This window comes from Mesoplodon mirus (genome assembly GCF_964341445.2).
Source record: "Mesoplodon mirus genome assembly, chromosome: 5".
In the NCBI taxonomy this organism is placed as follows: Eukaryota; Metazoa; Chordata; class Mammalia; order Artiodactyla; family Ziphiidae; genus Mesoplodon; species Mesoplodon mirus.
Genome location: NC_138980.1, coordinates 17,446,992 through 17,461,237, shown reverse-complemented (window position 1 = coordinate 17,461,237; position 14,246 = coordinate 17,446,992).

Sequence of the window (14,246 nt, the reverse complement as noted above, 5' to 3'; positions counted from 1 at the left end):
GGTGTGTACCCAAAGCAACACAGTTCTCAGCTGTTCAGTTCGACCTAAAAAAGGCGGAGGAAAGGAGTCTATCTCAGCGTGGGTGTGGGGAGGTGAGCACAGCCCGGCCGCCGTCTGCCTCCGGTGAGAAAGTCTTCAGGGACTAGAGAGGAGACGGGGAGATTGTGAGTCAGGTTGGGTGTAGATGCTGCCCCCACTTCTGTCAGTCAGGCTGTAGCCCGAGCAGCCACATCACCTCTCTGACACGGTTTCCTCATCCGGAAGAGGAGGTGGTGATACCTGCCCCATAGGCATGCAGGAGGGGATGCAGGTGAAGAGCTGATACAGGGGTGAGCACCTTAGGTATTGCTGTTGTCACTGGGGCTCCAGTGCCATCAGCAGGACCCCAGCCAGTGACGGGCATGAAGCCCTGTGCCCAGCCCTGAGGAGCGGAAGCTGCTAGAGTTAAGGATGATGTCAGAGTCCGGCCAGCTGACCCCACTTCAAGGCAGGCCCTGAAGCTGGGAATCCAATGCCGTTAGCAAATCAGGCAATTCTCCAGGGAGAGGGGAGGCTGTAAAGTAAAGTTTCTGAGAACACAGAACCCACCCTCAGCCCAGACCCTGACTTCCAGCTGTCCTGCCTGCCTCAGTGGCTAGTGAGCAGTGAGGCCAAGCTCCAGAAGGTCTGCATGCCTCTCCTGTTGAAGACAGGGATGCCACAGTCTGCATTTGGGAAGGGGTGGACATGTCCTGGGCTGACCCACTGCTCCCGGCTCCTGCTCTCGTGGCCTTGCTTTTTCCACCAGGATACACTAGCCCACCCCACCCAGGAGACATCAGTGGATAAGCATGGACTTGGGAGTGAGATGGGTCTGGGACAAGCCTTGACTCTGCCAACCCTGCCAGCCGGCTATGGGACCTTAAACCTTCACCTCCCCTTTCTGAGTATCCCTTCAGTCATCTGAAAGCTGAAGGAGATGTTGCCTAAAAAGGCATGTGAACTGGTGTTCTTCCCATGGCAACAGGTAGCCTCTCTGGGTTCCAAGCTTATCTAGTCCCTGCCAGCAGCACCTGCCCTAACAAATACTGTGATGGTCTCACTTACTCCCAAGAGAAGGGTTAACCCAGGAGGAGCTCTGTCCTCTGACTTCTCCTTGAGAGCAGGGGATGGAGAGGAGAGTTGGGTCCTTCCTGAGTGCCCAGGAGGGGGCCTCAGGCCCTGAGGTGAGAGAAGCTTGGTACCCCATTCATCACTGTAGAAGGCTCAGTTCTCTCAGCCAGGTTTGGAAAGACGTGGGGTCCTGGCAGGGCAGACAGGACAGTGGATGAGGAGGCAGGAGCTGGGGTTAGGATCTAGGGCGGATTTTGTCTACAGAGCAGTTAAGAAGATGATGGTGTTAGAGCCAGGTCAACCTGGCTCAGCTCTGCCCCTCATTGGCTGTGTGGCCCTGAGCCTCACCCAAACTGGTGACCTTGTAATGGCAATGAAAATCTGCCATGGATCCCAGACTCTGAGACGGTGACTGGTACCTGGTAAGTCCTAAGGATAGAAAGCCACCCCAAACTGACTTGACAAAAACCAAAATGACTTATTAGGCCTATAATTTAAAAATCTGGAGTTAACATCTTCAGGCACTACTTGATCCAGGGGCTCAGACACCCACAGCGTGGCACCTGTTTGCCCGTCTCTCGGCTCCACATCCCACAGGCTCTCCCATCACAGCAGCAAGACATCTACAGATGTTTCTGCACTCGCTTACTCATACCCTCTTATTTCTAAGTCCAGGAGGAAAGGTGTATATCCTTCTTCCAGGGGTCATAAATACAGCCCCTGGGTTTGCCCTGACCCAATTTGATGGCTTTGGCCCAAGACTCAAGGACAGGTCCCCAAATTAGAATCAGGAACTGTTAACCTCCAGTAGGGTCCATGGCTACAGGACAGGCGTAAGATGACCCATTATTCCACAAATGTGAGGGTCAATTAAAAGTATTTGTCTCCCAGAGCCTGATCCCTATGTGGCCTTGATGTCCAAGAAGATTCCCCTATCCCCCTAGAGACTTAGCCTCACTCTGGGGGTGCAGGAGGTCTGTGTCCCTGTACCTCAAGTCCCCTGGCAGTCTTCACCCAAATTATAAACCAAGCACCCCATCATGCAGTAGAATCACAACTAATGAAACAGGAAGAAATCCGCTGTGTTCAGCATGGAAATGGCCCCATTCTTGGGAGAGACTGAATGGGAGTTTGTCTTCTTAACCACAGAAATCCAATTATCTTCTGTCCAGAAACTGCGTGTACAGAGACCACTTTCTGTAATTAATTGGTTCTCTTGCCTGTACTGGGCCTTTCAGGGCGCCTGAGAGTTCTGTCTGAGCGGCTGATCGGGGACACCAGGTGAAGGCCACCCAAGGCCTTCCATTAGCTGAGCTCAGAGAAGCAGCAGTCCCAGGTCAGCTTTGTGGAGACGGCCTTCTGCTCTCCGCTCTGAAACATGTGTAGCCAGCACTCGCTGGAGGAGGCCCTGTCTTCCCCTTTTTTCTTACATTATCCTAAGACCTGGAAAAACATCTGCACCTTGGAGTTGACAGGCTGGCTGTAAAGGAGAAGTTACTGGCTTATTGCCATCGCGTGCCTCGTGGGTGCGCTCTCTCATCTGTCCGTTCTGCCCCTCCCAGCCCCTCCCCAGCCCCTCCCTAATTTCAGCTAAGCCTTCTTCAGAGTTCTTTGGAAAGGACTTCACGTCTGCTCTTGGAGTCGCCCAGGGTAGATGTTACAGCTACCCTGGTGCTAGGGGCACCCCTGCTGACCAGCTTGGCATGGGCACCAGCGTGGCTATGGTGGGCTGCATACTGGCCACCAAAGTTATCCACATCCTTGGAATTTGTATGTTGCCTTACATGGCGAAAGGGACTTTGCAGATGTGGTCAAGTTAAGGATTTTGACTTGGGGAGATTACCTGGATAATCCCACGGGTCCTGCTGTAATCACAGGGGCCTTATAAGAGGGAGGCAGGATCAGCATCGCTAATCATCAGCGAAATGTAAATCAAAACCACAGTGAGGGCTTCCCTGGTGGCGCAGTGGTTGAGAGTCCGCCTGCCGATGCAGGGGACACGGGTTCGTGCCCCGGTCCGGGAAGATCCCACATGCCGCGGAGCGGCTGGGCCCGTGAGCCATGGCCGCTGAGGCTGCGCGTTTGGAACCTGTGCTCCGCAACGGGAGAGGCCACAACAGTGAGAGGCCCGCGTACCAAAAAAAAATGGAAGCAGAGATTAGAGCAACGTGATTATGAGCCACAGCCTCTAGAAGCCAGAAGAGGCAAGGAGAATGGATTGTCGCCTGAGGCCTCCAGAAGGAACAGCCCAGCCAGCAAGTTGATGTTAGCCGGTAAGACTGATTTTGGGCTTCTAACCTCCAGAACTGTAAGAGGATACATTCATGCTGTTTTAAGCCACTACATTTGTGGTCGCCTGTTACAGCAGTGTTAGGAAACTAAGACCCTGACTGGCTCTGCCTGTTTTGGAAAGTGGTGGTGGCGGGGAGGGGATACTGGGAGAACGGCTTGCATCCCTTTAAGCAGCACCTGATGATGGGGGCTCCCAAAGGAGTGTTTTGAAACTTAGGTGAAGCAGTGTTTTCAATTTTTATGTTTGAAGTCAGAGAGGGTGTGGCCAAGAATTGGGCTGAGCTGCCCTCCTGGGACATGGCAGTCTCTTCCATGACGACCGTGTCCCCCTACGTCAGTGAGTGTCACCTGGTACTGTCTGATATATTGTCTCTAAGGGGTTCTTCTGTCCTGGTCAAGGATCTCAAAATAACCAAAGGAGCAAGGTTTGTCATATCAAGGAAACACTGCTCTCGGATGTAAAGAGAGTGCATTCCACAGATATCAGGGAGACTGGATTCAGCTCCCTACACTTGGCAGAGAGGGGCACATAGCAGCAGAAGATAAGAAACAAGCCCCATTATATGCGATCGAGACTCCCAGCATCTCCTGTACTCAGCCAAACATTCTTGATCAGATTTGAATAATGATTCTAACATTTACTGAGCACCCGGTAAATGCCAGGTGCCACGTGCTTCACGTGCAAGACCCCATTTAATCCTCACAATAAACATAGAAGGAAAGTACTATTATTCTTCTAATTTTGTAGATGAGGGCATAATAGTTAAAGTTCGCCTTGCTAGAAAGTGGCAGGACCAGGATACAGATGCAGTTCTTTCTAATTCCAAACCTTCTGTGGAAGGTGCTGTCTTGCCCTGTCTTAGAGTAGATTCTTTGTCCTTGCCTGCCAGCCCTCTTTTGCTGCTATTTGAAAGTCAGGGGGTAGTGGACTTCACGACCACATCCTCACATGCTCGTAGTTGAAGAGGGGATCATAATGCCTGGAGAAACCCATGGGTGAAGGCAGTACACCATTTCACTAAGAACTCACAGACTCTCTAAGACTGGGCTTGCTAATCACAGCTTCCAAACCTCCAGCTGCTGGTCAATTTGGCCCAGAGATGTATTATTTCTTTCCATGCAATGTCAGTGCTTCCCTTGCTTGCTTGTTTGTTTTTTAATTGGAATTACTGTATTTCTTTTTTGTTTGTTTTTCTGTTTTCTCATTTTAGCATCCCTGAAATCAAGGTGCATCTTAAGGTCACTGTTGTGACACATAAGCCGTGACACATCATTGCCTTTTATTGCTTCATCAAAACTTTCAGAACGGGTGTTAGCAGCTTGCAAAAGATCCTGGAGGCAAAAGTAGAGCGGGCACAGAGGATGATATTGTGTGGAAGAAAGCAGATTCCGATGATGCTGCTGTAGAAACAACACAAAGCAGTCAGATTTTAAGTGGGAAGATGTTTTAGGGGAACTTTAACCGATTAATTTTGCATGAGATTTCCTTCTCAGATCTGCACAAACTGGATGTGTGATAAAGATTCTGTGTCTATATAAGTCTAAAATAGCTCTTTCTCTATGTATAAAATAAATCTTTAAGTGATAAGAAAGGCCCGTGTCATAGTTTAATTAGCAAATTTTGTTTTCTTAGTGGTACATAAAATAATGGTGCAACTTACAAGGAATGACGCCTTAAATTTGACAAGATATGGTCTTTGCCCCCACCCCCAAAACAAATCTGTCTCTTGAGCTTTCATCCAAAACAATCAGAAAGTCTAATAATACAGGGCCTTTATGTCTGCATAGCAGTCATTAGCTAGAGAGCTGAGAGGGAGTTCCCCCTTTTGAATGGGGTATATTACACTCCAGTTTGCCCCAGTCTCCACCACTCCCTACTGCATTACCCTAGACCCTCTTCAATCATTCTAGCTATTATCTGGCTTCTGTGAGCATTTAGGTCTGTCAGCTCTGAAAAGATAGGTTCAGTGTTGTCTGGCTGGGGAACTATGATCCATATATGGTCCCAGCAGCAAAGATTAGCCTCTGATTATTTCTTTAGATGTACTTCAGGGAAGGGGAGAAAAATTCAGGCCCACGAGCGGCTACAGAACAACAGCACTCAAGAGGGTTCCTTGGAAGTCACCTTTCCGTGGCAGCATCCCAGAATCCCATCCTGTTTCATTGTCAGCCCACTAGCGGGCTTCCCAGCCAAAGGGGCAGACAGTGATCTCCAGCCACTAAGTGCCTGTCACACCTGTCCTGTGAGTGTCAGGGAGACGTCCAGGCATGACTGAGACTGAGCAGAGGCCCAACCTAGCCCCTGGCTGAAATCTGTTTCCCAAGCATCTACTCATTCACTTGCAAATCTCTGCCGAGTACTGCTAGTGTCCGGCAGCAGGCAGGGCAATGGGATGTGAAAATGAAACGCATTGTCTACGGAGGAGATGCAGGCAAAGAAAGTGGTATTTCATGGGGGAAGTGTCCTAAGACAAGGAGACCAGTGGCAGGAAAAGTAAGTGTGATTATTTCTAGCTTGGGACATCAGAGAAAAGCTACCAGGAAGTGCTTTCTAAATAGGTCTTTTAAAATATGCATACCTGTCTAGGGACAAAAAGGAAAAGGCCTTCCAGACTACGGAGGGAGGCAGGAGGTAATTTAGTGTGATGGAGGAGGGGTGCCCCGAGACCGTGCTGGAGGGGTTGCCGGGTCTGCCCTGTGTAAAACATCTGAAGCAAGCCTGGAGTTTGGGCCTTGTCCTGCCTGCCAGAGTCCTTGAAGGGTTTTAATAGCTGGGGTGGGGAAGCACAGTGAGAATCAAATTCAGAGGCAGGGTGCAGGGTGGATTTGGAGAAAGAATAGAGGCAGAAAACAGTTTGGAGGCTGATAAAACAGTTGCAGTGAGAAGGGTGGGAGCCTGAGGTGAGGTGGTGACAGGAAGGGTCCCAAGGAAAGAACATATTCAAGAATATTAATCTCTACCTTAATTCAAGACTTAGGATCAGATTATTTGGGGAGAATGTTTAAGATATGATAACATTTACTGTGCTGTTAAATCCCCCAATCTCAGTGTCTTACATTTATCTCTAATTTATAAGAAATCCAGTTGGTGACTATACTGCATGTAGTCATTCAGGGACTCAGACTCTTTTCTTCTTTTCTTTCTTCCTTCCTTCCTTCCTCCCTCCCTCCCCTCCTTCCTTCCTTTCTTTTGCTTTCTTTTTTTTTTGAGGCTCTTCCATCCCCAAGGCTCTCAGAGTCCTTCTATTCCAACAGGTGAATGAGAAAAAAGAAGAAAGGGTTCCCACGTCTGAGGTGTTTCCTGCTGGACCAGGCCTAACAGTGATGACATCACTCTGACCACATCCCACTGGCTACGAGTCAGTCACATGACCATACCTAGCTGCAAAGGAGCCTGGGAAGTGTGTCTAAGCTGTGTGCCCAGGAGGAATGGGGACTCAGAACATTGCCACTGCCTCAGAAGATGAGGAAGGAGAATCTCTAATAACTCCACAGTCTCTAAATTGAACAACCACATAAATAGTGACTCCATTAACCCATGAGACGATGACCAAAGGGAAGATGGATGGTCAGATCTGCACATTGTGAGTTCAAAGAGCCAGTGGAGATTTGGGTAGGACTGGATGTACAGGTTCTTGGTTCAAGATCAGTCTGAGCCAGAGTGAGACCTCGTGAGCCTGCAAAAGGAGTTAAGTCTTACTGGTCTCTGCTCTCAACCCTGAGAGGCACCCACCCAAGGGTGGTCCCCGGGCAAATGGAGCACATCCAATCTGGTTCCGTCATCCTTGAACTCTTCCCAATTTTCCCAGCCAAACAGAAGTCTCCATAATAAATGACAAATAATAAACTGTTACAGTAGTGTGGGTCATGTCTCCTTTATCTCAGAACTCTCCAAGAAGTGAGAACAAGGAGGGCCAAAAGTCCAGAAATGCTCCAGGCATCCTTCCCTCTTCTATCCATTTTCTCAGTTTCCTCCTTCATAAAGCTACGGTACACATGGGAATCACTGGGCTCCCCGGTTCCCTCAGTTCATTAAACTCACGATGAACATCAGAGGTGCCAAGAGCTGCAGTCTGATAAAGAAGAAAAGGCGTTTGATTTCATCCTGGAAGACAAAGGGAAGCCCAGGGCTTCCGGCAGTCGGAGCCTATGAGGTGCTGGTCCACCCCTGCTCCGAGGAGACACAATCCAATCCAAGACACAGATGTCACACCTCCAGGTCCTCCTTCCTTAATGACTTGTATGGCAATCCCCTCCTCTGCAACAGTCCCATAGGGTCACCTTCCAGGACAGGGTCCTGTTTGTCCTCTGTCCCTCACTAGAATAGTTCTGCCCAAATCCTGTGCTTCAAATCCTCCAGCGTGGGGAGCACCTCCTCTGCTCTGGGCCTTGTGTGGACAGTGATGCACAAGACACACCCCTCCTCAAGGAGCCCACAGTCTACAGAGGGAGGCCCAGATGAGGAGGATGAAGATGAGGATGGTGGCAATAATGATGCAGTTCCTGTTGGAGGTGAGAGAAGATATCTTTTGGTACCCGGGTTGGTACCCAGGTAGCATTAGAACAGAGGTCCAGGAACCCCTCAATCCAGTCCTGCTGTCATCTCCCCACCTGCAGGCTTCTAAAGCAAGAGAGCCATGTGCATGGAGCAAAAACTAAGCGGGAAGCTAGAAACGCTTAATTAACTGGGCAACCATCTGAGACCAAGCTCCCATGACCCACTTCCCTGAGAACAGAGCTTTCTGGTAAAACCTGGGCTGAAACATGCAGCTTAGTTTGGAGAACTTAATAAGCCTCTTCTTACCCAACAGACCACCCGCTTCCAAATCTAAGTCATGGGCCAGCATGAGCTGGGGATGCTTCGAAGATGAAATGAGGGCCAGGAGGCCCCTGAGCACATTCACCCACACAGCACCCTTGGGGACAGGGGCAGCGGGAGGTGGGGAGAGGAGCGTCAGGCTCTGGGAGCCAGGCTCACCTGTCTGACAGCCGAAAGCCACAAAGTGCAGTGCCCTGTGCGCTGATCTGGGGGGCAAAGTGCCCCTCAGCTCCAGGGAGGGCTCTGGCTCTCAGGGACCAGCAGGTCTGCCTCTCTTCCAGGAGCTGGAAAGTGGCTCAGGGCAGGAGTGGTGCCTGGGAGGGCAACTGGGAAGAGTTCCTTAGCTTTTGCCCTGCGTCTTCTGGTGTGTGCTGTGGGCTGGTACTCAGGCCAGAGCTCTCAGAGATGCTGTGACCTCGCCAGCGTTACACAGTGGCTAAACTGTGAAGTAGAATTCAGGCTCCAGCAAATCAAAGCCCCTCCTCTGCGTGCGTCATAGCAGCACAGTAAAGTGGTGCTGGGCAAGGCGCTTCAGAGGAAAATGTAGCGTGCAGTCAGTTCAGCTCAGAAGGGGAGACACAGGCAGAGCCATTTGAACCAGATCTCCTAAATGGGAACAAAAGCAAGAGAATTCCTGGGGGAGGAACCCCAGACAAGGGCAGGGAGTCAGGGCATGTCCTCCAACAGCAAGCCTCCCCGAGTGGGGACACACGCGGAGTCTGGGACCCACTCCCGAGCCTGGAGGGGGACCCCAAAGGCAAGCCAGGCCCTCATAGCTGTGCTAGGGAGTTTCCACTCTATTCTGCAGGTGCTGGGGAACTATGACAGAGGCTGACCGGGAACCATGTCAGAGGCTGACCGGGAACCAAGTTAAGTTGTCCTACCTGTGAGAGTAGCAGTGCAGAGGATCGGGGAGGCTGCAGGAGTGCTGACGGACCAGGAAGGGTCCAAAGTAAGGGCCGTGGCAGTGGGGATGGAGAGGCTGGCCAGTGTGAGGAGCCTTTTAGAGGACTACCCAGACGAGGCGACTGATTAGATGGCAGGTTGGCAAGTAGAGGGAAAGAGGGGGAGAAAGGAGGACTCTGGGACCATAGCTCGGAGTCCCTGGATGGTAACGCGTGAAGACAAGACTCAAAGAGAAGGAAGAAGGACTGGGTAGAGGGGGAGACGATGAGTGGGCGTGTTTAGGATCGCCCAGTACTTGCTGAAAGGGGACTGGATTTCATCAACTCTAGGACACGTGTTCTCTTACATTTCAGCATCTCTGAAACTAGAAGGCATCTTACCATTGCTGTGTCCAGAAAGCCATAGTTCCATACGTGTCCATCATTCAGTTGTCAGCATTTTCTCTTTCCTAGTGTGGCCTCCAAAACGTGTTTCCACAGCCGATGACATCTTAGACTGTACGAAGTGGAGTGATGAGCTGAGGGGGTGGCCGTGGGAGGCAATGAGCCTCGAACACTGCCCTGAACACTCCGCTGCTTTGTGGCCCTTCTGTCACCTTGAGCTCCAATTCTCTGTCCTCCTAGGGCTGAGCGCCCTTATCTCTAAAGGGGGGCCAGTAACTGGTGCGAGAGCTTTGCTCACAGTGCCAGGAGCTGTCCTGGGCTCCCTGGTTAAGCTCAGGTGGTTTGGGGTTAAAGCTGCTCTAGGATTAAACCGTTTTACAGTCAGTTCTGCCTCGACTAGTTGTATGTATTCTATTATCCAGAAAAGAGCCACCTGACAACCCATACGTCCATCAACTGATGCTGGATTAAAACCAAGTGCATCCATACAATGGAAAATTATTTGGCCATAAAAAGAAATGGAGTCCTGGGCTTCCCTGGTGGCGCAGTGGTTGAGAGTCTGCCTGCCGATGCAGGGGACGCGGGTTCGTGCCCCAGTCCGGGAAGATCCCACATGCTGCGGAGCGGCTGGGCCCGTGAGCCATGGCCGCTGAGCCTGCGCATCTGGAGCCTGTGCTCTGCAACGGGAGAGGCCACAACAGTGAGAGGCCCACGTACCACAAAAAAAATAAAAAATAAAGGAATGGAGTCCTGCCACCTGTGACAACATGGATGAACCTTGAAAACATTGTGCTAAGTGAAAGAAGTCAGGCACAAAGGACTGCATATGGCATAATTCCATTTGCATAAGATGTCCAGAATAGGCAACTCGAGAGAGACAGAGAGTACAAGTGCAGAAGAGGGGTTGCCAGGGGCTAGGAGGTTTGGTGAGTGGTAGTTAATGGATGCAGGGTTTCTTTTGAAGGTGACAAAAACGTTCTAAAATTGATAATGGTGAATATAGTAAAAACCACTGAATTTTACACTTTCAGTGGGTGAACTATATTTCAATAAACTGTTTCTAAAAAGCCACTCTGCTTCTGTTTTAGAGCATTTCCCTTTCTTTCCAAGTGGCAATTAAGTCTTATGAAATTCTAAGTGTTTACCTGACTCTTGGACTTGGGACCTGGGAAAGGGGGCCCTGAGCCAGGGTGGACCTGAAGGCCTCAGTGTGGGGCTGGTGAGGTGACATGAGGAGATGAGTCATCACCTCCAGGATGAAGTCTCTGTCTCTCCTAACCACGACCTTGCCCTGTACCCACTCCGCACTTCCCATCCCCTTGGGGAGCTGTGACTGGGCTGAAATGGAGGACTAGCTGCAGACTGTCACAGAGGGACAAGAAATGTTTTGGGAACATTTCTGGTTCAGAAGGTCTGGCCTCGGGCAGGACGTTCTGGCTATATTGAGGCATGAGTGTGGGTCTGGCTTTGAATCTTGGATCTCCACTTCCTGTGTGACCTTGGATCACTTACTCAAGCTCTCTGTGTCTCAGCCTTCCCTCTGTAGCAGGGGGACAGGAATCCTGTCTTTCTCCAAGGTTTTTACAAACTGTGATAAGCCTGGAAGGAGAGAATACGTCTTGGACACAAAATGTAAGGAGACGTTTGCTCTCACCACGTGCACACAATGAGCGCTCCTTAGATTTGGTACCCGGGGCCCCTCACTGGCCTCTCCCTGGTATTGGTCATGTTTACAAAGGTTGGCTGAAAGAAGAGCTTTGCCCAGTGCCTGCCAACAGTGAAGGTCACATAGCAATTGTCATAAATGGACTCTCTTAAGATTCTGAGAGATGGACTTGCTTTTTCACTGTGTTTTCTCCTAAGCTACTCCATGATTCCAAAGTGTTATTAGAAAAATGGGTCCTTGCCAAGGTTACCATGACACCTGCCTTACCCTATATGATGTACCCTGCAGGGCCAGTGGGGAGGGGTGGGGACTGTGTAGCTGCGGAGCTGGCCACAGGGGCAATGCCCACCCACCTGCCTTTCCTCTCATCGTCCCTCTTCTTCCCTCCCTTTCCCTCTTTCCCATCTGAAGTCCTCTGATACTGGACCAACACCATCTCTTTGCCTACCAAGCCCGTCCCATCACTTCCCTCTGACCCCTCCCTCCTATGGGGATATACTATTCTCTGAGATATTTACACTTTTCCAACTTTTTAAACAGAGTGGGGAACAATGCTCAAACTGGAGCCAAAATGCCCTGGGGAACAGAAGCAAACACTCCAGCAATGAACAGCCTGGGAATCACAGCATTGCCGGCAGTCTGCACACCCCTCGGAAGTTTGAAGACGCCGGTGGGGAGGTAGGGGTTCCCTTTGAGTGCTGTCATGACGAACGCCAAGGGACATCACTCCGGTTCTTTCCTCCACTCTCCACTTCTCTTCCCCTCATCCTTCCTTGATACCATCTTAATATCATTTCATATGTTTTATTTATTTGTTCATTCATTCTCCTTCAATAAGCTCATTGCATGCATTATGTCATTCAACTCTTCCAATCGTCTTCCAAGGTTGAAGTTATCCTCACCTTACAGGCAAGGAAACTGAGGTTTAGAGATGAAAGAGATGCAATTCATGACTCCAAGGAATCCAAACATTAATAGAGGAGGTGAACACACCAGTATCCTCATATGGATGTAGCAGAAGAAATGACATTTTCCCACCCAGCGTGTTCATTTGGGCTATCTCATAGCCAGATCTTTTTTTTTTTTTTTTTTAATCTTTTGGTCATGCTGCACGGCATGTGGGAACTTAGTTCCCCGACCAGTGATTGAACCTGCCCTCCCTGCATTGGCAGCACGGAGTCTTAACGACTGGACCACCAGGGAATTCCCCTCATAGCCAGATCTTTACTAGCATCCCTATTTTATGGATAGGGAAATAAAGCTCTGGGAGATTTTAAGAGATATATATTTGGTTACCAAGCAAGTTAGTGTATACTTGGAGTAGAACCAGTGTCTGGTGAGTTTTCCTGAAGTTGTCAGAGGTGAAGACAGCATTTTATCTACAGGAAATATTGACTGTACTTTGGACACAGTGTTGTCACGACTACTCCAAGCATCCGAGAAGAGTACTGTGGTCCCTCGTTCCTGGCACTCGTTGCCCACAAGAGCACAGAGCAGGCATCGTGTTTTGCTCTGCCTGTACATTCAGGGCCCCCTCTGCTGGGAAGAGCACCTCCATTTTCTTTTTCAAAAATTCCTTCCCCCTTTCTCAGTCCTTGGGCATTGGGTGAATTTGACTTCTTTCCTGAATCAAGGAGTGGGTGTATGATCAGGTGTGGCTAAACAGAGCATCCTATCTCCTGGCCCCATGATTGGCTCAGGGATGGGCAGGCAAACTGCCAGAATCCATGAAATGCAATTTCATGATCCTTTCAGATGCAGTTCTCACCACCACAAAAGGAAACCCACTGAAATTGGAATTCCCGTACAAGGTGGTGGCATCAGGAGAAGAAGCTGGATGCTGAAGCCATCATCCAAACCCCGGAAATGCCCCTTACAGGAGCCAAGAAGCCCCTTTTTCTGCCTATGCCAGTTGTAGTCGGGTGCCTGTCCTTTGAAAAGCAAAGACTCCAGACACGTGCAGAAGGATTAGGTAAACAGAGTTGTGACAGATATTAGATCCGAGCAGGACAGATCAAGGGATGTGGGAACTCAGAGAAGGGGGAAGTGGAGAGCCATCCAGGATGGGAAGATCTGAGGGGGACCTTGAAAGGAGAAGGATGCTGCTGTGTGCCATCACCAGAGTAATCATCAAAAGCAAATCCACCTGCCATAGTGTGGTCCCTGTGGGGATCTCCTGCCTCATCTCGCCCCCTCCGCCTCCCCAGGCTCCATCATTAAGGTCCACGGTACAGGCTGCCTCTGTGGTGGAGAGACCCCCTTGCCCAACTCCTTATAATCTCAACTCAAAGCCATTTCCAGGGCTGGCATATCCATTAAGCACAGAAGGCATGGAGCCTTAAAAGTATCACGCACCCACAAAATGTTTTCATTTCACAAAACATGATCTACATATTAAAATATTATTCAGCCATAAAAAAGAAGGAAATCCTGAGACCTCCCTGGCGGTCCTGGTGCAGGAGGCAGAGATTCGATCCCCACGCGGCATGGCAAAAAAAGAGAAAAAGAAGGAAATCCTGCCGTTTGCAACATTGATGGACCTGGAGGGCATTATGCCAAGTGAAATAAGCCAGACAAAGACAAAGAAAAATTCACAGAAACAGGGGCTTCCCTGGTGGTGCAGTGGTTGAGAGTCTGCCTGCCGATGCAGGGGACACAGGTTCGTGCCCTGGTCCGGGAAGATCCCACATGCCGCGGAGCAGCTGGGCCCGTGAGCCATGGCCGCTGAGCCTGTGCATCCAGAGCCTGTGCTCCGCAGCGGGAGAGGCCACAACAGTGAGAGGCCCGCGTACCACAAAAAAAAGAAAAAAAAAATTCACAGAAACAGAAAATAGAAAGATGGTTGTCAGGGCCTGAGGGGAGGGGGAAATGGATAGATGTCAGTTCAAAGGGTACAAACTTTCAGTTATAAGAAGCCTAAGTTCTGAGGATTTCATGTACCACATGGTGATTATAGTTAATAATACAGTATTGTATACTTGAAAGTTGCTGAGAGTAGATCTTAAACTTCCTCACCACCAAAAGAGCCCCCCCAAAAAACTGAGTTAAGTATGTTAAGTATGTGAAGTGGTGGATGTGCTAATTATCT